The sequence below is a fragment of the Anomaloglossus baeobatrachus genome, chromosome 4, assembly GCF_048569485.1.
Source record: "Anomaloglossus baeobatrachus isolate aAnoBae1 chromosome 4, aAnoBae1.hap1, whole genome shotgun sequence".
NCBI classification, from domain to species: domain Eukaryota; kingdom Metazoa; phylum Chordata; class Amphibia; order Anura; family Aromobatidae; genus Anomaloglossus; species Anomaloglossus baeobatrachus.
This window is the reverse complement of record NC_134356.1, coordinates 491,033,474-491,059,585: the sequence shown is the minus strand read 5'-3', so window position 1 is coordinate 491,059,585 and position 26,112 is coordinate 491,033,474. Positions and strand designations below refer to the sequence as shown.

Sequence of the window (26,112 nt, the reverse complement as noted above, 5' to 3'; positions counted from 1 at the left end):
GGAGGAAAGTAGCTGGAGAGTGAGAGAGCAAGCTCCAAGGACAGAGGGATCCTATGGGGTGGACATCCAGACCTCACAGTAGTTTGCAGACACGGGGTGCAGATCCCAGAACAGACCAGGTCTTCAAGCCATCTATTATCTCTGCCAGGTGGGTAGGTTTCCAGGACTCATCCGGCACCACTAACTTCCGCATCAAAGAGGGGACCGGGAGAAATTCCCTTAAATAGTCCAAGCTGCCTGCGGCAGGACCCAGACACCAGAAAGACCTCTAAGTGCTCCACGCCAGGGAGGACTGGCAAATACACCTGAGTGAATCGGTGGTAGAGTGGCACCAGGTTGGCTGGCACAGCTATAAGGACACGGGTGCACCTGGGATCCAGCACGTCCCCAGGGCGTGTATCCAGTAAGTAAAGACAATCAAACTGCACTCTCTGTCTGGACTGACTGATTGCTGCGCGCCTCCACGTTAACCCTTCACCTACCCCTGAGGAAAAGCCCTGCTCGCGGAGGGCTCCACCATCCACGCTGCCCTCATCCATCTTCCCCAGCGGGAACCCGCAGCGGCGGCCCTACCATCCCTGGCTACAAACCGCGAGTGGCGTAGTCGGTCTTTTTATTATTTTATTTTTCTTTTCATTTAAAACTGGCCGAAGGTGCCCCCGGATTTGGAACCCCTTGAGCCACGGACCGTCCGGATCCGAGCACCTCGGCTGCCCCGGGGCATGACACTTCTCTAATGCATTGTCCTCTATTTTTGTTGTCTATGCTGTCTAAGGCCCATTTCACACATCTGTGTCTCCAGTATGTGTGGGTTTCACACGTACTGAGGACACAGTGACATGTATACTCATTAAAATCTGTGTTGATTTTTACACCTCCATGTTTTCACATGTACCATGTGTCCACGTGAACCACACGTATATCCATATGATCCACAAAGAAACGTGTCTGGGTTTTCTTACGTCAGCATGGATGACATGGACCAATTGAAGTCCATGGGTCCGCCGTGAAAAACACGTACAGCACACAGATGACATCAATGTGACATCCATGTGCCGTCCATTTGACACAGACCTGAATAAAATGCACTCAAGAATTGTACCATATGTGTTAAAAATGTGCAAAAATGATAGAGAAAGAGAGGGATAGATGACAGATGGCGAGATAGATAGATAGATGGACAGATAGATGAATAGATAGATAGGTAGATAGATAGATAGATAGATAGATAGATAGATAGATAGATAGATAGATGAATAGATTTTCCAGCTGTTAGCCAAATATATAAATAATAATTTGAAAAAACAACAATGTGATGTTCCCCTATTATTGATAACCAGTGAAGGTAAAGCAGACAGCTGTGGGCTGGTTTTATCAAGCCAGGAAGGTCCATGGTTGTTGGGCCCTTCTCAGCCTAAAAATATCAGAACGGAGCCGGCCCAGAATTATCACATCACATTAGATGCTAGAAATTCTGGCGCTTCACCTCTGCTCTTCCCGATTGCATTGATGTGCTGGCAATCGGGTTATTGGTTTATGGGGTTGATGTCAGCTGTGTAAGTAAAAAGAAAAAACACACATGAAAAAATAATTTACTTGCATAAACACTCTCCTAAACTTTCCCTCGTTTACCATTTTATTAAAAAAAAAAAAACATGCAGCTCCACTGTAGTCCAGGGAATCAGCTGCATTCCGCCGAATCCATTTTAGTCCAAAAAAAGGATATCTGGAAAAAAACCCCCCACAAACATACAAAGAAAGAAAACAAAACATTTACCCTCATTCACCACTTTATTCAAAAAGAAAAAAAAAATTCTGTTGGTCTGATGTAGTCGAGGGATGTCAACAAACAAAATCTATGGTGCATCGTTCTGACACTCTATAGAATTTGTTTACATGCAATTTTGGGTTGCGCTGTTGCTGTGTGTGATCTGACGCCTCTGAAGAGCAGCGACATCAGTAACGTTAACGCTCATCAGAGTCGCTAAGTCATGCACAGTGCTGCATGACCCGTTGACCTTGATTTTGACCCAGCAATTCTGTCTTATTCCCTGGGTCCACAGCTGTATCTGACTGCCGAGGATTGGATCTGCTTGTGTGACGCCCTGGACTATTTGGGTCATCACAGGGTTCTGCACAATCTGCCCTCCCCGTGCAGGGCTCACACCCCCATGGTTCTGGGTCCCTATCTTGCAGTACTGCCTCCACCAGCATTCACAAATCCTAGATACATTTTGCACCATAGCTGTCAGGCACACTAGTGCGCTGCTTAAGCAGGAATAGGGCCACCCACCTAGGGGTCGGACAGGGAGGTGGGAGGTGTCAGAGTAGTCGAGTAGTAACCCTCGAGCTGTGAGGAGCGCTGATGAAGCTTCGAGTTGTAGCTCCCAGGGGAGAAGTAGACTAGGTCGCTGACGGTGGTCTGGACCTAGAGGAGTCGGACCCCCGGTCGCAGGGGATTGGGGCTAGGTGCCTGGAACCCGTCATGGAGGACGGTCAGCAGCCTGGTCCTTTCACTGGTCCGGGACCAAAGGAACGTCGGGGGTACACGGACCCTAGGTCGGGGAGAAGCTCAGAGATCGGGGGCACTAGCGCAATGAGGGGGATAGGGCTTTCCTAGCAAGTGGCCCACTGACATCCCAAGCGTGAGTTATTACCGGGTCACAATGGACAATCTAAATTTTGTGCCAGGAGGCAGGTCACGGACCACCAGGCAGTGCTGCTGGGGACGGGACCCGGACGAGCTCTCCTCAGGAGACAGCGGCAGTCAGAGACTTGGTTTACCCTGTTGTCAGCGTCTGCTTCATTGCTGAGTGAGTACCCGACTGACCCTTGCACTGCATCCCCGCATCCCTATCCAGAGTCCTGGGGCCTACCCCTACCCATGGAGGGTAACGTCATCTGGCTGCCCCACTCCATCACCCCGGGTACTCCCAACGGCAGCGGCGGTACTCCCAATTACCGTACACCACGGGTGGTGTCACAAACTATATCTATCCCCTGTAAATAATCCCCTGTTCCATTTGAGTGTGGCCCCTAGCACCTGGGTCTGGAGACCCTTGAGCCACGAGTAATCACCACCCCTGGATCCCAGCCCTTCGGTTCGCTGCAGGGGCGGCACAGTTGTGCTAGACTGCAGGAGCTCTCCTCGCACCATAAATTTACAATAGCGCAAGGTTAAAGCCAGGAACCAATGGCTATGCATTTATGGCACTTGTTTGTTCTGCGATTAAAAATTATTGTTCTGGCCAGCATATCATCCTATCTACACAGTACAGTCCTGCTGAGAACAATTATACCCTATGCACACAGAACAATCGTATTAAGTCACATTATATACAAAAGAAAGTGTCATCAGTCTGTCTAAACAGGATATTAAATGATCTTTACACGTACCTGATCGGCAGTGATTTAATGGCCCCTTGTCAAAAATTTTCATCTGTATTAAGGATTTTTCAGCTATATTGTCATCTGCATGCAATCTGTATTGCATTCATCTTTATACATCAGCCGTGAAACAAATGTACAAGACCAAAACCATTTTTTTCTGTTAAAAATGGCAATGTAGCCATTAAAATTGGATACTATGTGATTGACCTGTATGGAATCCAATTTTCTTTGCACACCCATAGACTTAAATGAGTGAGTCTCATCCAAAATACTGAAGAGACTAGCGCATGCTGTGATGGTTTTCATGCTGATATTCGGGCAGTGAACAGCCCTAGTCAACAACATTGGTTCAAGTGCTGGCAGTTATTTCCACTCAGAGCACAGTCCAAAATTATGGGTGTGTGAACATAGCCTAAAGGTCCAGTCACACTAAGCAACTTACCAGCGATCCCAACAACGATAGGGATCGCTGGTAAGTTGCTAGGAGGTTGCTGGTGAGCTGTCACACTGCGACGCTCCAGCGATCCCACCAGCAACCTGACCTGGCAGGGATCGCTGGAGCGTGGCTACACGAGTTGCTGGTGAGCTCACCAGCAACCAGTGTCCAGCCACACGTGCAGAGAGCAGGGAGCAGCGCACACTGAGCGCTGGCTCCCTGCTCTCCTAGTTACAGCACACATCGGGTTAATTACCTGATGTGTGCTGCAGCTACATGTGCACAGAGCAGGGAGCAGCGCACACCGCTTAGCGCTGGCTCCCTGCTCTCCTAGTTACAGCACACATCGGGTTAATTACCCGATGTGTGCTGCAGCTACATGTGCACAGAGCAGGAGCCGGCACTGACAGTGAGAGCGGCTGAGGCTGGTATCAAAGGTAAATATCGGGTAACCAAGGACAGGGCTTCTTGGTTACCCGATGTTTACATTGGTTACCAGCCTCCACAGAAGCCGGCTCCTGCTGCCTGCACATTTAGTTGTTGCTGTCTCGCTGTCACACACAGCGATCTGTGCTTCACAGCGGGACAGCAACAACTAAAAAATGGCCCAGGACATTCAGCAACAACCAACGACCTCACAGCAGGGGCCAGGTTGTTGCTGGATGTCACACACAGCAACATCGCTAGCAACGTCACAAAAGTTGTTCGTTAGCAGCGATGTTGCTAGCGATGTTGCTTAGTGTGACGGGGCCTTAAATCTCAGGCAAATTCTGTGTAACCTTCATTGTTTATTTGGACCAGTGCTGTACTGTTAGTAGTGGTGATGTCTGGTGTTTTAAAAACATTCTGACTCCTAAACTGGGAAAGCCTATGCACTCAATGCAAGGCCTAGCTACAATTACAAGGGGGTATTGCACTACACCCTGGAAGAGATGTAATGGGGGGCTGTGATTGAATTCTGGAACAATTATAAAAAAAAATCTAACTCAGAAACCGTGAAAGCCTATGCGCTCTGTGAGATGCCTAGCTAAAATGACAAGGAGGCATTTCAGTACACCCTGAAAGAGATGTAGAGGTGGGACTGTGAGTCAATTCTGGTACAATATAAAAAAAATATTGACTCCGAAGCTCAGTATTATCTGCCATCCAACACACAACTTGTTTACACTGTTCAGTATTCAGGATTGGTTTCTCGCTCAACCCTGCAAAGAGGGACTAAAAGCTAGGTCACCTGGATGAGTGTATTTGTTGTGCTCATGCAGTAGACACAGTTTCACCTGGTCCACCACCTTGGCCTGTGCATGCATCATCAGTAGCATGTCCACTCCCCCTCCCTTACTGCACGCCTTGCGCATATTAAATTAATCAATGCCCGTAGCCAATATGGCTATGGCATTACTGTGATTGACAGGCAATCCTTGAATGTTTAATCCTGAAAAAAAGCAGCGAAACATACAGGGTGAGGATTAGTGCATGGCGCCCGAGTAACAGAATACTTGATCAAGTACTGAGCGTCTCCAGCACCCCAATGCTTGATCGAGTACTGAGCAGTGCCAAGCATGATCACTCATCAATGCTATCCATTTCTTTATATAAGATGGCATTTCATTTAATATGACAACTAGCTTAATATTACACAGAGTTATAATAGTATGTAAAAGATGATGTTGAAAATACTTTGCATAGGGATATCATACGCATGCCCATATAACATCTGGGTATTTTTCTCGCACCTATCGGCTTGCAATGGTGAGTCTCAGCTATTTTACGTCGCCTTACGCAGCATGCTGTGATTTTTTTCTCTGCCTGATTCCAGCTGAGGAAAAACTCATGGATGGATGCTGCCTTATTATTTAACATTGTTGTGCATGCAACTCGATTTTATATCCGATTGCACTTTCTGATTTTATACGCAAGTTTGAGCAAACACTAACACTTTACGATCCAACGTCTGACCTCTTCCAACATTATGGTTTTTTGTTTCGCTCTGATGTTGGAAGACGTCTGATGTGTTTTCTGATGCATTTGCTTAAATTAGTACTGACTTTAGCCAGCAGATAGCGTAAGTTGTACTCCTTTTGCCGTGACACCCCCGAGCGCATCCTGTGACCCTGCTTCTTATGACCTCGCTCCACCACCGTCGCCCCAGTAAGCCAAATCCAAGTGATTCAATGGCACCTGCCGCTACACACCCGAGCCTGCAGTATCGCCGACCCTCCTGAGCCGCAACACCCCTCCTCTAGCCCACAGCATCGCCTACCCTGCCTCCTGTGACCTTCCTGAGCTGCTCCACCACCGCTGCTCCCCCCTGGTGAGCATTAGGATTAAGAAGCACTAGGATTATAAGGTGGGCCCTCATTTTAACATTAAAAATTATTTTTTCCTATTTTCCAACTCTAAATTTGGGGTGCATCTTATAATTTGGTGTGTTTTCTAAAAAGAAAAATACGGTAATTATTTTTGGTGCAGCATTAAAATAAGTTTAATTTTTATAACATGACATGTAAGCAGCTGCACAGAAAACGGGAATAAACCAAATGTCTATTTAAACCATGTAAATCAATCTCTATGTGTAATACTCTTCCTCAGTTTTCAGTCCAGTTGTCTCAAAATGCCAGATCACAATCTACCAAGTAGACCTTACAGCAGGGACCAGTTATCTTGATGTCAGACTCAGGACATCCAAATGAAAGTCACCAGACTGCTCGGAAATCATATTGTTTTTCACTGGCTTATGAAATTTAAGTTGCTCTGGGCTCTTTGGATACCATTCATTTTATTCATCTCTTCAATTTGTCATCAATTTTTTACTTGCAGTCAAGTCCAGGAGGTTGGATGCAGTCCATATACCTTAAACATCTGAATGATATATGTATCCGTAGTGAGAGGAACATCAAGTTGTTTGCGATGAACTCATAACCTTTATCCTTAAAATTGGCTACAATGTTTGTTCTACTCTCCTGAGACCAAGCTCTCCTTAGCTTTCTATAGTCCATGTTCAGTGTGGTACACACTATGGTACCAAACAGCACAGCAACTACTTTTCACCCTTCAAATAGACAGAATCACTGGTAAAATTTTGTAGATAGTTAGATACCTGTGATGCTAATTGCAGGACACACCTCAGTGTAACTTGTCACTATGGTCAAATTATTTTCAATCTTTTCTAAAAATACCATTCCCATTTTCATTATTTTTTTTATTTTCTGTTGAGTCAAAATTCAAAAACGATTTCTGATTTCATTATATGATGTTCAGTAAATTTAAATAGAAACATACTTTTGACAGTTTCAGGGTTTTTCAAGTATGAGGTTTTTCTTACTTTAACAGAAGGGTGGCAATAATTTTGGCCATGGAGTCTACTCAAGTTTTGTAATTGAGTATTATATTTCTTTAACCCCTTCCCGACATATGATGTAATTGTATGTCATGATCAGCAAGCGTCCCCGCAAAGTGGCATACAGTTTACGCGGGACCATAAACTCTGCCTGCACAAGCATTGTTGAGAGCTCGGCTTAAGTGAAAGCTGAACGACGACTGTCAAACCCAGTCCTCTCTCACCTGATCGGCACCTCCATGACTTGCTCACGGGAACCCAATTGTTGTTTTAGCAGCCAGAGGTCAAACAATGACTTCTGGGTCTGCCAGCTATAGTAGCCTAAACAAACCCCAAAAAATATTTTTTTTTTGTGGTTTTTTTTTAGGTATAGTTGGAACATACCAGTAGCAGGGTCTCTAAGGAGTTTTGCCAGTGTCATGCTGACAGCTCCTGTGCATTGCAATGAATGTGCATTGCTATGCACTAGAGCAGTGATCAGAGAAGTAAAAGTTATAGTTCCATAGAGGGACTAAATATTTTATTTTTTTTTTAAATATTGTGTTTATAAAGCAGTTTAACAAGACAAATTCCACTCAGAACAGGCCTCGCCATATATATAATTGTCAAAAATATTACGCCAATAAATACGCATATTTATGTAAAAACAAAATTAAAAAGTACATATATTTGGTGTTGGCACGTCCGGAACAACCTGATCCATAAAACTATCACATCACTTAACCCCTTAACACCGTAAAAAAAAAAGGAAAGGAAAAAATTTAGCAAAACCTAATTTTTTTTCATCGTACTACTGAACAAAATGTAGAATAAAACACAGTAAATAATTGTATGGAAATAGAAATGGTATCTCTGAAAATGTCATGTTATTCCACCAAAAAAAGTCCCCATTCCGCTGCATTAGTGGAAAAATAAAAAAGCTACAGCTCTCAGAATAAAGGGATGCAGTTTATTTTTTTTTCTATAACATTTTTATTATTGTGTAGAAGCAGCAAAACATAAAAACATAAATGTTGTGTCGCTGTAATCGTACTGACCCAAAGAAAGAAACTGTCATATCATGGTGCATGGCATAAAAAGAGCAACACAATTGCAGTTTTTTGCTAATTTTACCTCCCAAAAATCATAATAGAAAGTGTTCAAAAATGTTATATTCTCAAATAAGGTACTAATAAAATCTCCAACTCATCAATAGAAAAATGGAAATAATATAGGTTTCAAAATATGGTGATAGGAAAAAAAAATGTGCAATAAAACTGGGATAATAGCCAAACATAAAAAAAATCAATACAAATTTCCTATTGCTTCAATCATACTGACTCAAAGAATAAAGCAGTGTTCTCAATTATATTGGGGTTTATGTATAAATCTCAGAAATATGTGAGTCTGACAGAACATTACCTATAATGAGGCAGATGGAGTCATTTTGGACTCCATCTGGTCTATTATCTAGCTGTGTCGGTCATTTTACACCACTGAAAAGAGGCCAGAGTAGCCCCGCCTGCCTAATTAGACAATGGATCAATCAAGGGGGTTTCATCTGAATCACATATTTTGTAGATTGAGATGGAAAGCCTTATGAGCTCAGTGTAGAGCCCAAGATAGATGTGGTCTGAAATGTTATGTACCAGAAAATACTACCAATAAAGCCTTCAACCCATCCCGCAAACAACAAGTTCCCACTCAGGTCCATCATCTGTTAACAGAAATATGTGGTTTCACCGCCACTGATAGCACAAAGGCTCTAAAAAGCACCAAAGCATTACCCAAAAGAAATCCAAAGGCACCATTTGCACTTCCAAATCCATATGTCCCGCTCCCTTCTGAGTCCCACAGTATGTTTTGACCTCAGCTAGCGAGCACATTTTTGTCAGTATTGTAGAAAGGAGAACCACTGTATTTACGGTTATGTGGCTACAGAGCAGAAGCTGGGCACAATGTACCAAGGACTACAATGTATTGAGCACTACATGTATGTCATATATACTGGAGATCAAAATGAGAGAACACACAATTTCCTAAACTTTAAGGTCCTTGTGTCGTCCTATGTGATTATATCCAAACATGAGTAAACTAACAGTATTTTAAGCTTATTTCATATATTATATTTATTGTAAAGCACATAATAAAAATGTAAATGAAAAAGAACACTGATCAAAATTAGAGAACACTTTCAGATACCTGAAAGTTATTGGTGTTAATCTGGCACCTGGTACTAATTTCCTTATCTGACAAACCCTATTTAACTGGCAGCCTAACTTTCCAGTTTGAACTGAGCTTGCAGAAATGGTGTGCCATTCCAAAGTGACTGAAACCCTCCAGCAGCAGGTTGTCCATATGAAGGCCAAAAGGGTGATCCTATCAGGCATAGCAAGAGAAGTTGGTCATTCCAAGTCTGCAATTTTGAGAATATTGCATCTTTACAATATCACAAACTCTTTCAAGTCTGCCAAGAAGGCTGTTCAATCACCCTCAAAAGACAAATGCAAGAAAGGACTGGATAATGTGGAGAATCTCCATGGGTAATCGTTTCAACATTGCAGCTGGAATTGCTCACCGGTTCTGCACTGAACAGGGTCATGATCTGTCTCGTCATACAGTGTCACAACGTTTAAGAGCATTTGGACTGAAACCCACTCTGCAGTGACCAAACCTCTCATTAGCAGAAAGAATCAAAAGGAACATGTTGTGTGGACAGAGGAGAAGTGGTCCACAGTTCATTTTAGTGATGAAAATAAGTTTAATTTATTTGGGTGTGATGGGAAACATTATGTACGTCAATAAACTGGGCAGAGACTGAACCCAAAATGTGTTAAGAAGTCAGTGAAAGGTGGTGGAGGAAGTGTCATGGTTTGGGGAATGTTTTCTGCAGCAGGAGTTGGACAGTTCATACAGCTACAAGGCAGAGTGAATGCAAGTGTGTTTCAGAACCTTATTTGACAACACGTGGTTCCGTACTTGCGTTCATCACTCAATCAGCCAGCAATTTTCATGCAGGACAATGCCTCCTGTCACACAGCAAAATGGGTAAAGCAGTTCCTTGAAACAGAAAACATTGAAACAATGAAATGGCCACCCAGAGTCCTGATCTAAAACCAATAGAAAACCTTTGGAAAATCCTTGGTGACAAAGATATGGCCAAGAAACCCACAACAGTCAAAGAACTGTGGAAGAGACTGGAAGAAGAGTGGACCAAAATCACACCAGAGCAGTGTGAGAGACTAGTGATGTGCTGTGGCCGCAGATGTGCTGAAGTCATTCAAAGAAAAGGCCTGTACACTTTCAACTGATTGGTGATTTTTGTTATGTGGCGCGCTGACAAAGTCAGGTTGTCACAGAAGACTGCATCCATCTTCCAGATTTATACACAGAGACAACCGTGGCATAAATTTTGAATAAAAATAATCTTTATTGTAATCATATTAAAATTGATACAGCAAGTGAGTCCTCAAAAGGGTTAGCTGGACTGCTGGAGTAGGTCAATGACAGTAGTTGTGGATAGTTTACATCACAACTGCATACGAAATGGTCACAATTACTAACTAATGTAATACAGTAGTTTGTACATAAGCTCATATTATACTTTCCTATTAATGCTATTTAGTGGTCATGTACCCCAACTGACAGTTATTAATTGCGATCACAGTTTTAAATATCATATATCTATGGTCATTGTGGTATAACCAAAGCTTCGCCCATGTGGCAAGGGGCACTTAGTAATCAAAAGCGGCATTGCCATAACTTGTAAATTGTCCCCAGCTGCAGCGATACTACCAGTACATCGCAACAAGTCCAGACAACCACTTGTCCCGTGTTAGTTAAGCTGCTGGAATTGGGTCAACAGTGGTAGCCTGTGACCAATCCACACCATGTACCTCATGCAGAAGGGTCAATTCCAAAGCATAGCCATCAAGGATGTAATATAGTAGATTGTACATAAACTCATACCAGAAAAAACAAAAAGCCAGCACCAAATGTGCACTTCAGCACTAAACATTCCAAACTGTACTTATTATAAAAATTTTTGAGATTTTTGGCAAAAAATTGCAATTTCTTGAGCTGCCTCGCCACGTCACGGCAAATCTCATTTGAGGCAGTCCTACACTAAAATATTTTTATAAAATGTGCCATACGGCCTCACATATGAATAGTAGAACTGCTCTTAGCAGCACTCACCTGGTCTATTTCAATCCCGTACCCATGACTGAGTCATGGCTGTGGGCGGGACAGGTCCAAGCAAATGCTGCATGAAGTAAATAGCCTGTGGACAAAGCCTGATGACTCAATGTGAACAGTCACCAACCGCCAAAATCTAGACAGATGGAATACATCCCAAATTGGGGTGCATAGCAAGGTGGAGGTCAACCACCGACCAATTCAATGAAGAAAAAACAAAAAGCCAGCACCAAATGTGCACTTCAGCACTAAACATTCCAAACTGTACTTATTATAAAAAAAATTTGAGATTTTTGGCAAAAAATTGCAATTTCTTGAGCTGCCTCGCCACGTCACGGCAAATCTCATTAGAGGCAGTCCTACACTAAAATATTTTTATAAAATACCCTGACGTGGTCTGCGCCCTCCGCCTGTGACAGTTACCTTCAGAAAATGTACTTATCTTTCTCTGCTACAGTCATTGTTGTTCTATAATTATCATCGTCACGTTTTCGGCAAAATAAAGGTTTTATGTTGATAAACTTTGGATCTTTTGTAAAACACTGTTCTAGTGGCATGGTGTACCCCTTGTACCCCTTACAAAAAAACTTCAAATGTTCATAAATGTAGATTACATTATTTCTGAAAAAAGCAAGTCATCATACATTGCTCTCTAATTTTGATCTTCAGTGTATATATTTTCACTCTGCAACTTCCATAGCTTGTTTATGGAAAATAACCATGGAGTCTAAATCATCACTACAGCAATAGATGAAATCCCAGAGGGGTGTATGCTAAGAAAATCTGCATCTCAAAAGTCAAATAGCGCTCCTTCCCTCCGGAGCCCTGGAGTGCGTCTAAACCAGGGGTCTCAAACTCGGCTGGGTGTATGGGCCGCACACAGGAAAAAAATAATTTGAGGGGCCGCATTCCTTTCAGGACAAAGTGACATTGGTAGTGGTACCATTTTTTCTTTCTATACACCCTTGAATCACTGTTTTTGAACATTTTTCATTTGTCCATTATAACAAATGTGTAGTGTATATATATATATATATATATATATATATATATATATACATACATACACACTTTTTTTTTTTACATTTTTTCCCCTTTTTGTAAGTAATACAGTTTTACAATAACCACCGCATAGTAATTTTGGCCAACATCTTGTAGTAATGTGCCCCATCTTGTTTCCCATTCTGTAAAAATGTGTGCATCCTTGTCCCCTTGTAGCAATGTGCCCCAGCCTCAGCTATCACACACACACACACCCCCACCCTGTGCAGCCTCAGCTCACACACACACACACACCCACCCCACCCTGTGCAGACTCACCTCACACACACACACACACACACACACACACACACACCCTGTGCAGCCTCAGCTCACACACACACAAACACACACACACACACACACACCCACCCTGTGCAGCCTCAGCTCACACACACACACACACACACACACACACACCCACCCTGTGCAGCCTCAGCTCACACACACACACACACACACCCTGTGCAGCCTCAGCTAATACACACACACACACACACCCACCCTGTGCAGACTCACCTCACACACACACACACACACACACACACACACACCCACCCTGTGCAGCCTCAGCTCACACACACCCCCCACCCTGTGCAGACTCACCTCACACACACACACACACACACACACGCACCCTGTGCAGCCTCAGCTCACACACACACACACACACACCCACCCTGTGCAGCCTCAGCTAACACACACACACCCCCCCCACCCTGTGCAGCCTCAGCTAACACACACACACACACACCCACCCCCACCCTGTGCAGCCTCAGCTAACACACACACCCCCACCCTGTGCAGCCTCAGCTAACTAACACACACCCCCACCCTGTGCAGCCTCAGCTAACTAACACACACACACACACACACACTCTGTGCAGCCTCAGCCAGCAACAGAAACACACACACACACACACACACGAAAACATTCTTCTCACCTGCTGTCAGCGTCATGCAGGCACGTGGACTCGGTGAAGCCTCAGCTACCACACACACACACACAGTGCAGCCTCAGCCAGCAACAGAACCACACACACACACGGCATGCCACACACACAGTGCAGCCTCAGCCAGCAACACAGAACCCCACACACACGAAAACATTCTTCTCACCTGCTGTCAGCGGCACGCAGGCACGTGGACCCGGTAATGATCATAGCTGCTGTCATCGCTGAACTTTCGGTCGGCGCGTGCAGAGCAGTTCTCACTACACAACAGCCACTGGCCAATCACAGGCAATCATCTGAGGTCATATGCATATGCCTCTGATTGGCAGGCGGCTGTTATTGCGTTCTGCAGCGAGAACTTCACTGTGCGCGGCAAAGACAAAACTGTAGGCTGAAATAAATAACTGGCAGCTGCGGTCCCTGCACCGGTCGCCATCTTTACCAGGTCCACGGGCCTGTGGGCCGCAAGAAGCCACCTGAAGGGCCGCGTGTTTGAGACCCCTGGTCTAAACTGTACTGTACAGTCACATGTAGGGTATTGCCAGGTGCAGAACAAATTGTGTAACAAATTGAGTTGCCTTTTTTACCTATTTCCTTTTGGTAAAATGAAAAATCTGGGGCTGAAACAATATTTTAGTATTACAAATGTAATTATTATTTCTTCACCACCCAATAGTATAAAGTTCTGTGACGCACCTGTGGTGTCACTATGCTCACTGCACCCATAGATGTATTCATTGAGGGTTGCAGTTTGTAAAATGCTGTCATTTATGGGGGTTTCTGCTGTTCTGGCACCTCAGGGGCTTTGAAAATTTGACATGACACCTGCAAACTATTTCAGCAAACTCTACTTCCCTTCTGAGCTTTGCTTTGGGCCTGAAAAGAAATTTAAGACCACATAGTGTATTGTCGTACTGAGGAGAATTTGTGTAACAAATTTTGTGGTCTATTTTCCTCTAATAGCCTTTTGAAAATTAAAAACTTGGGGAAATACTTAATTTTTCATTTACACAGCCCAATGTTACGCAAGTCTGTGAATCATCTGTAGGTTTAAAATGCTTACTACTCCCCTAAACAAATTCCTCAAAAGGTATTGTTTTCAAAATGGGGTCACTTGTGAGGATGATCGGCTTTTTAGGCACCTCACGGGCTGTCTATCCCTGCCAAATATGCACACGAAAAGTCCAATGGTTCTTCTGTGAGCCCAACAGTAATTTTCCCCCACATAGGAGACATCGGCAAACTCAATAGAAATTGTGGGGTTAGTTTTCCAGTTTTAGCCTTGTGAAAATGAAAAATTTGGGGCTAAAACAACATTTTTGCAAAATGTAATATTTCTATGATGCTCAATCACTAGGTGTCACTAGATACAACTAGTAGAGGAGTAGTCAAACAAGCTGGAGGTCAGGAACCAGGAGGTCACTTATGGAATACAGGGAGAAAGTGAAGCCAAGGTCAGGGTACGAGCCAGAGGTCAGGAACCAGGGTGTAATGCCAGAGTCTAGGGCATGGGCGGAGAGGGGTAACTAAGGTCCCGGGGTCAAGAGACAAGATCAGAACAGTACACTTATGGGAGCCAGAAGTACTTTCTGCAGAACAGGAACTACAACTGGTGGTGTTCCGGGTGATTGCTCTGCTTCATTAGGGGGCAACCTCACCCAGAATGCCACCAGTTATACTCCCTAATGAAGCGGAGTAATCACCTGGAATGAGGCTCCTGCGAACAGACCCCTCCCAGCACCAACGCAGGACCCGAGGCCGGGAAACAACCCATCCACTGGAGCACAATACAACAGCAGAGCATCAGCTCTGCAGGAGAGCAGAGCACTACAAATCAGAACCATGACAAATTCATTTTAATGGTTCAATACTTTAAAAATCTGGGAAGCAGCTTTGGGTTCAAGGTGCTCACACCACCCATAGATAAATTCCTTGAGGGCAGTAAATTCCAGTATGAGGTCACTTGTAGAGGTTTTCTGCTGTTTTGGCACCTTGGGAACTCTTCAAATGTCACATGGCATCCACAGTCTATGCTAAATCTGCACTTAAAAAGTCAAATAGCACTCTTTCCTTTTCGAGCTCTCTCATGCACCTAAACAGTAGTTTTCTCTCGCATATGGGGCATCAACGTACTCAGGAGAAATTGTACAACAAATTAGGTAGTCCATTTTTACCTGTTACCCTTGCGAAAATGAAAAATTTGGGGTTAAAGAAACTTTTTTGTGAAAAATGTTTTTCATTTTCATTGCCAATGTTTTAAAATTCTGTGAAGCACCAATGGGTTCAAAATGTTCATCACACCCCTAGATAAATTCTTTGAGGGTTACGTTTACAAGATGGTGTCACTTGAGGTAGATTTCTGATGTCTTGACATCTTGAGGGCTCTTTAAATGCAACAAATCTACTTTGGTCAAATCTGTACTCGAAAAGTTAAATAGCACTTTTTCCCTTCTGAGCCCTCCCATGTGCCGAAATAGTTTCAGACCACATATGGGGTATCAGTGTAGTCACGAGAAATTGCACAAAAAAAAGAGTGGTTCAAGTTCTCCTGCTACCCTTGTGAAAATGAAAGCAACATTTTTGTGAAAAATACCATAATTTTTCATTATTTTCTTCCACTTTGCTATTATTCTTGTGAAGCACTTGAGGGGTTAACAATCTTCCTGAATGTGGTTTTGAATACCGTGAGAGTTGCCGTTCTTACAATGGGGGTATTCTGACATATAGGACCGTCAAAGTCACTTCAATAGCGAAGTGGTCCCTAAAAAAAAGAAGATTTGTAAATTTTGTGGGACAAAATGAAAAATTACTGCTAAAATTTTAACCCCTCGAACTTGCTTACAAATCAAACCATATGTTTAAAAAGGATGATGACAAAGTAGACATGTGGTAACTTGTTTATTAATTATTTTGTGCGGCATGACTTTGTTTTGAGGCATAAAAATTAAAATGTCAAAAATGGTTATATTTTTTTAATTTTTTTTATATTTTAATAAAAAAAACAAATCATATCAACCTAAATTTACTACTGTGTTGAAGTATAACATATCACAGAAAAACAGTCTCCGTATTACTGACATATGTTAATGTATTTCAGAGTTATTACCACATAAAACAACACTGGTCAGAATTATAGAATTTGGTCTGGTCAGGAAGGTGATAACAGACTTCAACTGGAAGGGGTTAATCAATGTTAACTTAAAATCCTGTAAACCTGTCCCGGACCAAGACTGAAATGAAATTTTGTATATAACATTTACAGAACACAGTCACTAAATACCACTATACAGTACAGGTGTAATCACAATACTATTACCTCACAAAATCCAGTGTACCAAAGCCAATATTACCAAAAATACCACTATGCAAGAAACAAGTGATCAAATAATACCACCATAGTGATCATAAACAAAAACACTGCACCAAGACCAATATTATCATGTGCAATGCTAAATAAGAGACAAACAACACAGACAGAAAATACCAACATACAGTTGAAATCAGAAGTTTACATAAACTACCTAAAAAGACACATGTATGTTTTTCTCACTATCTGACATGAAATCAGAATAAACCTTTCCTGTTTTAGGTCAATTAGGAACCAAAATTATTAATATTTGCCAAATTCCAGACTAATGAGAGAGAATGTTTTAAGGCATTTTTATTACTTTCTGCAAAGTCAAAAGTTTACATACACTAAAGGCCGCTTTACATACTGCGATATCGTTACCGATATGGCTAGCGTGCGTACCCGCCCCCGTCATTTGTGCGTCATGGGCAAATCGCTGCCCGTGGCGCACAAAATCGCACGAACCCGTCACACTACTTACCTGCCTAGCAACGTCGCTGTGACCGGCGAACCGCCTCCTTTCTAAGGGGGCAGTTCATTCGGCGTCACAGCGACGTCACCAAGAGGCCACCCAATCGAAGCGGAGGGGCGGAGATGAGCGGGACGTAACATCCCGCCCACCTGCTTCCTTCCGCATTCCCGGTGGAGGCAGGTAAGGAGATGTTCGTCGTTCCTGCGGTGTCACACATAGCGATGTGTGCTGCCGCAGAAATGACGAACAACATCGTACGTGCAGCAGCAACGATAAATGGAAATAGGGGAGCATGTAAACGATTAGCAATTTTGCACGTGTTTGCGACGATTTTTCGATCGCACGTAGGTTTCACACGCAATGACATCGCTAAAGCGGCCGGATGTGCGTCACGAATTCGTGACCCCCCACGACATCGCTTTAGCGGCCTTAAGAATACTATGCCTTTAAACAATATAACACAGCACATATGATGATGTCATGTCTTTCAAAACTTCTGATAGGTTTATTGGCAACATCTGAGTTAAGCCTGCTTTACATGTTACGATTCTGCATACGATATCGTGTGCGATCGTAACCGCTCCCATCGTATGTGCGGCACGTTCAATTTTGTTGAATGTGCCACACAAACGATTAACCCCCGTCACACATACTTACCTGTCCATACGACCTCGATGTGGATGGCGAACGTCCACTTCCTGGAGTGGGAGGAACGTTCGGCATCACATCGACGTCACGTGGCAGCCGGCCAATAGAAGCGGAGGGGCGGAGATGAGCGGGATGTAAACATCCCGCCCACCTCCTTCCCTCCACATAGCCGGCCGGGAGCCGCGGGACGCAGGTAAGATCTGTTCATCGTTCCCGGGGTGTCACACACTGCGATGTGTGCCACCCCGGGGACGATGAACAACCTGACGTTAAATTCATGAGGAATGAATGACGTGCATGTGATGAATGTTTTACCATTCAGTCACAATCACACGTAGCTGTTACACACCACAATGTACCTTACGATGCGGGATGTGCGTCACTTACGACCCCGCCGACACATCGTAAGATATATTGTAGTGTGTAAAGCGGGCTTTACAGACATAGCTGTGGATGTATTTTACTGCACACCTGAAAGACACTGCTTCTGTTGTGTAGCATTATGGGAAAGTCAAAAGAAATCAGCTAAGATCTCAGGAAGAGAATTGGGGACTTGCACAAGTCTGGTTCATTCTTGGGCGCAATTTTCAGGTACATGAAGGTGACTCATTAATCTGTTCAAACAATTGTACGCAAGTACAAACAAGATGGGAATGTCTAGCCATGATACCGCTCAGCAAGGAGATGGGTTCTGTGTACCAGAGATGAACCTGCTTTGATCAGACGTATGCATAGCAACCCAAGAACAAAAGCAAAACACCTTGTGAAGATGCTGGCAGAAGCTGGTAAGATTGTGTCATTATCAACAGTGAAACGAGTACTGTATCAACATGGGCTGAAAAGCCACCCTGCTAGGAAGAATAGAAAAAACCTTCAACTCACCCGAATGAATGTGTTCCAGGACTTTGTGGAGTGCCTGTGGTCCACCGGACAGGCAGGTCCGTAATTAGAAGCCGAATAAGGAGGGAGGGAGGACCCAGCCCCGATTCCAATATGATAAAATCCCAAAAAACGTTATGGAGTCATCTTAAAAATTATTATAATGCAAAAAGTTCCATAATATATGCCAAAGCATGGATGCTTGATGCGTTTCGGACTTAAGAAGTAAAAACACAGTCCTTAATCATAAGCAATAAAGCGTTCACAAAACCGAACATATATAGCATTGAAGACTTGCAAGTCGATAGGGGGCAAATGGTGTGTTAAAAAAATGCAAATGAGGAGGGGATGCAGCATGTCAACTACAATCAAAAGAGGGAGTAACAGCTGGGAGGCTAAATCAAGCAAAAATTTCATTAAACGTTATACGAGTATGTGTGTTAAACTGAAGGGATCTGCTATTAAAATATGTAAACCGCAGAAAATTCCTTTATATTATAAAAACTGAAACAGAAAAAAATAAAAATACTTTAAAACATTCTCTCTCTCTAATTGGCCTAAAACACAAAAGGTTTATTCTGATTTAATGTCAGATAGCAAGAAAAACATGCAGATGTATCTTTTTAGATAGTGTATGTAAACTTCCGGTTCATTTGTATTACCAGTATTTACTGTAATAATATTACTATCATACTGAGCAGTAACAAAAAAACACAAATGCCAATTTTACAACCATAAAGTTGTGACGCCCCTGGACTAGTCAGGGCGTCACAGGGTACTGCACTTTCTATTCTTTTGTGCAGGGCTCAACCCCCCATTGTTCTGGGTTCCCAAACTATGGTACTGCCTCCATCAGCATCCAAATCCCAACCACACCTCACACCACACCCTGTCAGACACACCAGTGGGCTGCTGAGCTGGAATAGGGCCGCCCACTTAGGGGTCAGGCAGACTGGTGGGAGGGAAGTAAGACAGAACAGTGGTAGCTCTCGAGTAGTGAGGAGCTAGGGGAGTGTGTGGCTCCCTGGGAGTTAGAGGTTGGGTCCCAGATGGTGGTCTGGGCCCGGAGGAGTCGAAGACCCGGTCACAGGGTATTGAGACTGGGTGCTTAGACCTGGTCTTGGAGGACGGTCAGCAGCTCGAGTCTAATAACCGGTCCGGGACCGGAAGTACAGCCGGGTACTGGACCCTAGGTCGGGTAGTAGCTTCAGGCAACCCGGCAATTAACCTGCGGAGGATAGTGATTTTATGGACTGTCCCCAAGAAGCTCAGAGATTAGGGGCACTAGTGCAATGAGGGGGATAGGGCTTTCCAACCCACGCAGCCCACAGAAATCCCAAGTGTGAGCCGTTGAGAGCGCAGCTCCACTACCAACAAGTAGGGAGCAGGGCCCGGACAGCTTTACGACATCTTTATGCCAACGGGCCACCAGAACACTTCTAATTTGTGCACGGAGGCAGGCTCCGGACCACCCGGCAGTACTATAGGGAATGGATACCCGGACGGGCTCCCCCAAGAGGGCAGCGGCACCCAGAGACTTGGTTTTCCTTGTTGTCAGAGTCTGCTTTGCGGTCGCATCATCACCAACACTGCCTGAGCAAGTACATGGTCCTCCCCTGCTTCCAACAAGCCCTGCGCTCCCCTACACCAGCATTCCCACCATTCAGAGTCCCGGGACCTCCCCTACCCGTGGAGGGAACGTCATCTGGCTGCCCCGCTATATCTTCCCCGAGTACTCCCATCGGCAGCGGCGGTACTCCCCTTACTGCAAACCATGGGTGGTGTCACAAACCCTTATCCCCTGTAAATACCCCTTATACATTCGAGTGGCCGCGAGTTCTCCAGTCCGGAGACCCTCGAGCCACAGCAGACCCCCTGGATCCGAGCGGTTCGACCGCTGCAGGGGCGGCACAAAGTGACTATATGGTGGTAGATAAAGTGGATATAAAATCTACACACCGTAATTAAAATGCCATGTTTTCGGCATGTAAAAAAAACCCAAACACTAAGAATAATTTCAGAATTTTTTCCACATTTAATGTCTCCTATTTTTTCTACAATTCAATTACAAAACAATCTGAAAACTTTTCAGGGTGGGAAAATAAAACTAAAGCAGTAACCTTAGAATATATGACATCATTCAGTCTTTTGGGTAGGAGTTTAACAGCATGGCACATTTAGAATTGGTAATCTTTGCCCACTTTTCCATGCAGTTGTGCTCCAAATCTGTCAGATTGTGAGGGCAGCAACTGTGTAAAGCCTGCTTTACACGTTGCAATTTCACATACGATATCGTATGCGATTTGCAACGCCCCCATCGTATGTGTGGCATGTTCAATTTGTTGAACGTGCCGCACAAACAATTAACCCCCGTCACACATACTTACCTTCCATACGACCTCGATGTAAGCGGCGAACGTCCACTTCCTGGAGTGGGAGGGACGTTCAGCGTCACAGCGACATCACGCGGCAGCCGGCCAATAGAAGCAGAGGGGCGGAGCTGAGCGGGACGTAAACATCCCGCCCTCCTCCTTCCTTCCGCATTACCGGCCGGGAGCCGCAGGACGTAGGTAAGATCTGTTCATCGTTCCCGGGGTGTCACACACTGCGATGTGTGCTACCCCGGGTACGATGAACAATCTGACGTACAATTCATGAGGAATGTACGACATGCGTGCGATGAACGTTTTACCGTTCAATCGCAATCGCACGTAGGAGTTACACACTGCAGTGTAACTTACAATGCCGGATGTGCGTCACTTACGACGTGACCCCGCCGACACATTGTAAGATACATTGCAGCATGTAAAGCGGGCTTTAAAGCTCTCTTCAGGTCAATTCACAGAATTGGATTCAGGTCTGGGCTCTAGCAGGGCCATTACAAAACTTTGACATTCTGCACCTCACTGGCTCTTCCCAGCACTACATCATGTGATTAACAGGTCTCTCCTGATGTACACATGATGGAGAGACCTGTCCATCACTATCTGCAGAGCTAGGAAAAGACAGCCAGGTGAAGTGCTGGACTAGTCCTGTCTCTGGCTATGGTACCTGGTTAGCTCTTCATAGTACATACTGTACCTTGCTGCAATTGTGCTGCCAGACAGAAAATTATCCTGCCCATGACTTGGACAGCATGAATCAGGTAACAGGTTCCCCTTAGAAATAAGTCATACTAATAATAATGGCCAGCCAGCTACATACTTTTTATCGGGGGCATAGCAAGCTGCAGCAGTTGTTATGGCACATAGAACAATGTTTTATAGCACGATGAATTCTGGCATGATATATAAGGGTACATGGTGTAACGCTTTTGTCCACACGCTATTCTGCCCCTCTCTCTCGGCAGGGACACCGGCACTCTCACCTTCCCAGCTGCGCTGCTCCTTCCCTGGGCTCTGCAGCTGTCTCCCAAGACTTGTGCATGCCGCACAGACCTGTGAGTGTCCTTAGGGTGTGCACTCGAACACGCCCCTTTTCTTAAAGGGCCAGTACACCCTAATTCGGAAGTACCTCTCAGCCTATCGCTGAGTGGTATCAGGTATTTAAGGCACTCTCCCCTTAAAGGAGGTGCCTGGACAACATGGTCCATATGTTGCTAGGTCTCAGGTACTTTTGTGCTGCCACTGCTGTTACTGTGCTATGTGCTGTATATATGATTCATATTTGTGTTCCAATGCATGTCAAGTCCACTGCTGCAACTATCCATACCAACTGCTGCTGCCACAAACTATCCAGACCAGCCACAACTACAATACCGGCTGCAATTAACCACACCACCCACTCCTATGATACTGTCCACTGCTGCTGCAACTATCCAGTCCAGCCACTGCTGCTACGTCCACCCATCTTGGCCACACCTATGATACTGACTGCTGTGGTGGCTCTTATCATCAGAGACTGTTGTGTGACCTATGACTCCAGCTGCTGTGGTACTGTGATCCCCTGGGATTGTGCTTGACCAGTGTGTTAGCCTATCTACACCACCTGTGGCTTTAGTGAAGACTCGTTAGTCGTTCAGGTACGCGCCTCCAGGTTAGGGATCAGTGCCTTGGTCCAGTGGATCCACTAACCCCTTGCTCACCACGCGATCATTACACATGGCACGATGTATTATGGCACTGAAAGGAGAGATAAATTGCAGGAGTAAACTGAAAGAGTGATATACTGCATGATGGTGTTCTGTATAGAGGGGCTGAGTGGAGGCTATACAGCAGGGTTCTGTATATAGCTATACTTAAGTAGATGTTAGAAGATAAAAATCGGATAAGCAAGGTACTGGGCAGTGTGTACTGTTCACAGACGTTGAATGTGAATTCTATACTAAGATTAGCTTGATGATCAGAAATATTGGGTAGTTGGGACACACAGAAGAGTATAGAGGGGTCTGCAGCATTGAAGAGAAGCAAGTGCTGCTGGGAAATGTAGCTTTAGCATAACGGATAGGGCTGCCCATTCAGCCATGTGAAGCGGGATGCACAAAGGTAAGCTAGTGGTGAAAAATTACAAAAAGGTACATACAACAAAGATACTTTATGTTGGAGTTAGTCTGTATCTAAGCAATAAATATTAATTTACTCTGATTTGTGAAACATAATGTAATTGTGGGAATAACCCTTTAATTTTCCAATATTCCTGTGCAGAAGCACCCATTTATACTGTGGCCCACTCACTATCAATATGGAGCAGAAAAAGGCCCTGGTTTATTTCTTGATTTTAGAAAGTACAATGGAATTACCCACAGAGAAAGCCGTATATGAGCAGGAAGCAGATCTAGCGAGCGTGGTTGTAACCTTTATCACGGGGAGTTCACCGGCTTCATAAAATAAAAGTGACAACGTTTCAGGGAAATATTAAAACTGAGTAATGAGATGAGGAGCAGAACGCCCTTTGCTCGCTAAAGGTCAATGTGGATTCAGTTCCATAACATCTCTGTGTCATACTGCTCTGCGGATATCCCCTGGAGTAATTATTCTAACACAGACTCAGACATATCCAGATACCCAGATAAGACAATCTGATAAGGAGCTTACATGTTACATTAAAGGATGTCGCATTTCGAGGTATAAAACTGCAATCTGGAACTGTTACCTTAGCAACAGAAATCAAGGGTGATGTACAGCGGGAGCTGATTATGTATTTAGTACGTATACGTTCCAATGGATCTGAGCCTAGATACAGTGAGCTCAATGTTTCCCAAGACATGTGCGCACATCTGGAACTCAGGGAGACAGCAGGCACGTTGGATAATAAGTCACGTGATCTAGATTCTTTAATAATTTAGCTCCTTTACAATATTTTCCGGCATACCCTCCAAATTGTTTTAACCTTTTTTATGCCAGTGAAGTCATCATCTTTTATGTCTTTTGTTTCCATTCCTTACGTCCAGAGGATGAAGATCAGCCCTTGTCTTATACACTGTGTGCAGAATTATTAGGCAAATCGGTATTTTGATCACATGATACTTTTTATACATGTTGTCCTACTCCAAGCTGTATAGGCTGAGAGCCAACTACCAATTAAGTAAATCAGGTGACGTGCATCTGTGGCACCCCAGGGTTGCCACAGTAACAACACAAAGGGTTAACTCCCCACACACAACACCAAGACCTCCTGGCCAGAAGGGGGAGACCAAGCTGCTTCCCTGTACATTCTGCTGGGGGGAGGAAATGGTCAGTAGTAGTTTCAGTTTGAAGTTCAGTGCAGAGCACTGAAGAGAAAGGATCTGTAGGTTGGAAGCTGGCTTTAGCTCACCTCAGGATCCACTGACCAATTCCAGGCCTAGCTGAGGGTCTGAGGAAAGGAGAAAGCGTACACAAAGGAACATTCCTGGGAGACAGAGCATTGCTGAGATTATCCCAGTGGAGCACACAGAACGGATGCTGGATCCGAGACTGCAGGTTACATACTGCACAGTTACCACCAGAGAAGTGAAGATTCCAGATCTTTCACCTGTACCACAGACACAAGCAACAAGCGCAGAGTTCAGGAACATACTAGTAAGGACTCGTGTTGCCTGTCAGGTCGGTACCTAGGAGCAGAACAGAGCAGAGCCAGCTGCATAGTTCATACCGCAGCAGGGCCACAGACACACAGTGCAGGCAAGGAAGCCAAAACGGCCCGGCTGGGCGGGAGAAACCCTGAACCCCTCACAGACTCCGTGGACAGTACTTTGCTGAATACCATCACCAGTAAAAGACAAAGAAACTGCAAAACCGTGAGTCTGCCTGTTTATTGTGCTCGTGTCCTGCACTCCCCCCATAGACTAACATACTGCCCCGGGGAAAAGGCTCTACCCGTGGGGAGCCGTCCCATCTCAAGCTGCCTTCCATCACCCCGGAGGTTCTGCAGCAGCGGTGGTCGTCTCTGATCACATTCCACGGGTGGCGTCACGAACATAACCCCCCTTTTTATTGTGGAACCAGGGAGCACAGACCGGGTCACGACACTGTGATCCCCTTTCCAGAAGCGACCCCTTGGCCCGGTTCTGGGTATCCCCTTAACCCCTGGCGACACAACTTTGGCGTCACGAACAGGATGCGGACTGGACCCGGCTGCAACCCGGGTGACGTGTGCCTGTAAAGACTTATTGCATCGCATAAAAGACTTGCACTGTGAATTGTTGCAACAAAGAACGGACTTTAAACTTTGCAAAGATACCTGGAAAAATCCAAAAACATCATTGGTAACATTTTCCAGGCGCCATCTTTAATCGCGCCATTAGCTGCTACGCGCGGGAGAACAGTGCGCCTAAACTAAGACTCCGCCCACCGCTTGCAGAGGAGGTGCGCTCGGTGCTGCGACCCGAACGAAAACGCAGAAAAGTGTCCCAGGCTTGCTGTCAAGAAGACTGGTGAAATTAACTAAGGGGGCGCAAAGATGTCGCAGCAGGGAGACGCTGTTGTACCCGGCGGTGCAGCGGCACCTATCATGCCGTTCCTGATGCCGTACACCCCGGGTGCAGTGTGGCTGCCGCAGTACTCAGGTGAGCCCAACACACTTAATGACTTTATCGGAAAGCTAAAAATCTACTACAGCATGTACCCCCTGACAGAAGCCCAGCGTGTTGGTATGCTTATGGGACAGTTAACTGGCAATGCCCAGCGGGAGGCTACATCCTGGCCGGACGATGCAAAGGACACTGTAGAGCATATAATAGCTGGACTAAAAGCAGCTTTTGAATCCACTGCTGGCAGCCGGGCTAAAATGAGGTTCTTTGGATGCAAGCAAAAACCTAGAGAGAGCGCAAGAGACTTTGCCTTAAACTTGCAGGAGGCGCTCAGAGCACTTAAATTAGCAGAACCTGCCTTAGCCCCTGGAGCAGATAAGCTGCTGATAGACCAATTCCTGGATGGACTCTCATCCCCTTCCCACCGGGGACAACTGAGCATGATGGTGATCCAGGATCCACGACTAACATTTGCCCAGCTA

The 26,112-nt window shown here is 44.8% G+C and overlaps 1 long non-coding RNA gene across 1 annotated transcript in view; it reads right to left on the bottom strand.

The window, feature by feature from the left end:
• The window catches only part of LOC142301723 (uncharacterized), a 53,464-nt gene extending 31,337 nt beyond the window's left edge, over positions 1-22,127 (bottom strand). Inside the window, exons 1-2 of the long non-coding RNA XR_012752871.1 lie at positions 22,049-22,127; positions 15,927-16,094 (exon numbers count right to left, since the gene is read on the bottom strand). This is a non-coding gene — a long non-coding RNA (uncharacterized LOC142301723). The remainder of the gene's footprint in view (positions 1-15,926; positions 16,095-22,048) is intronic.
• Between the last annotated feature and the right edge of the window lie 3,985 nt (positions 22,128-26,112).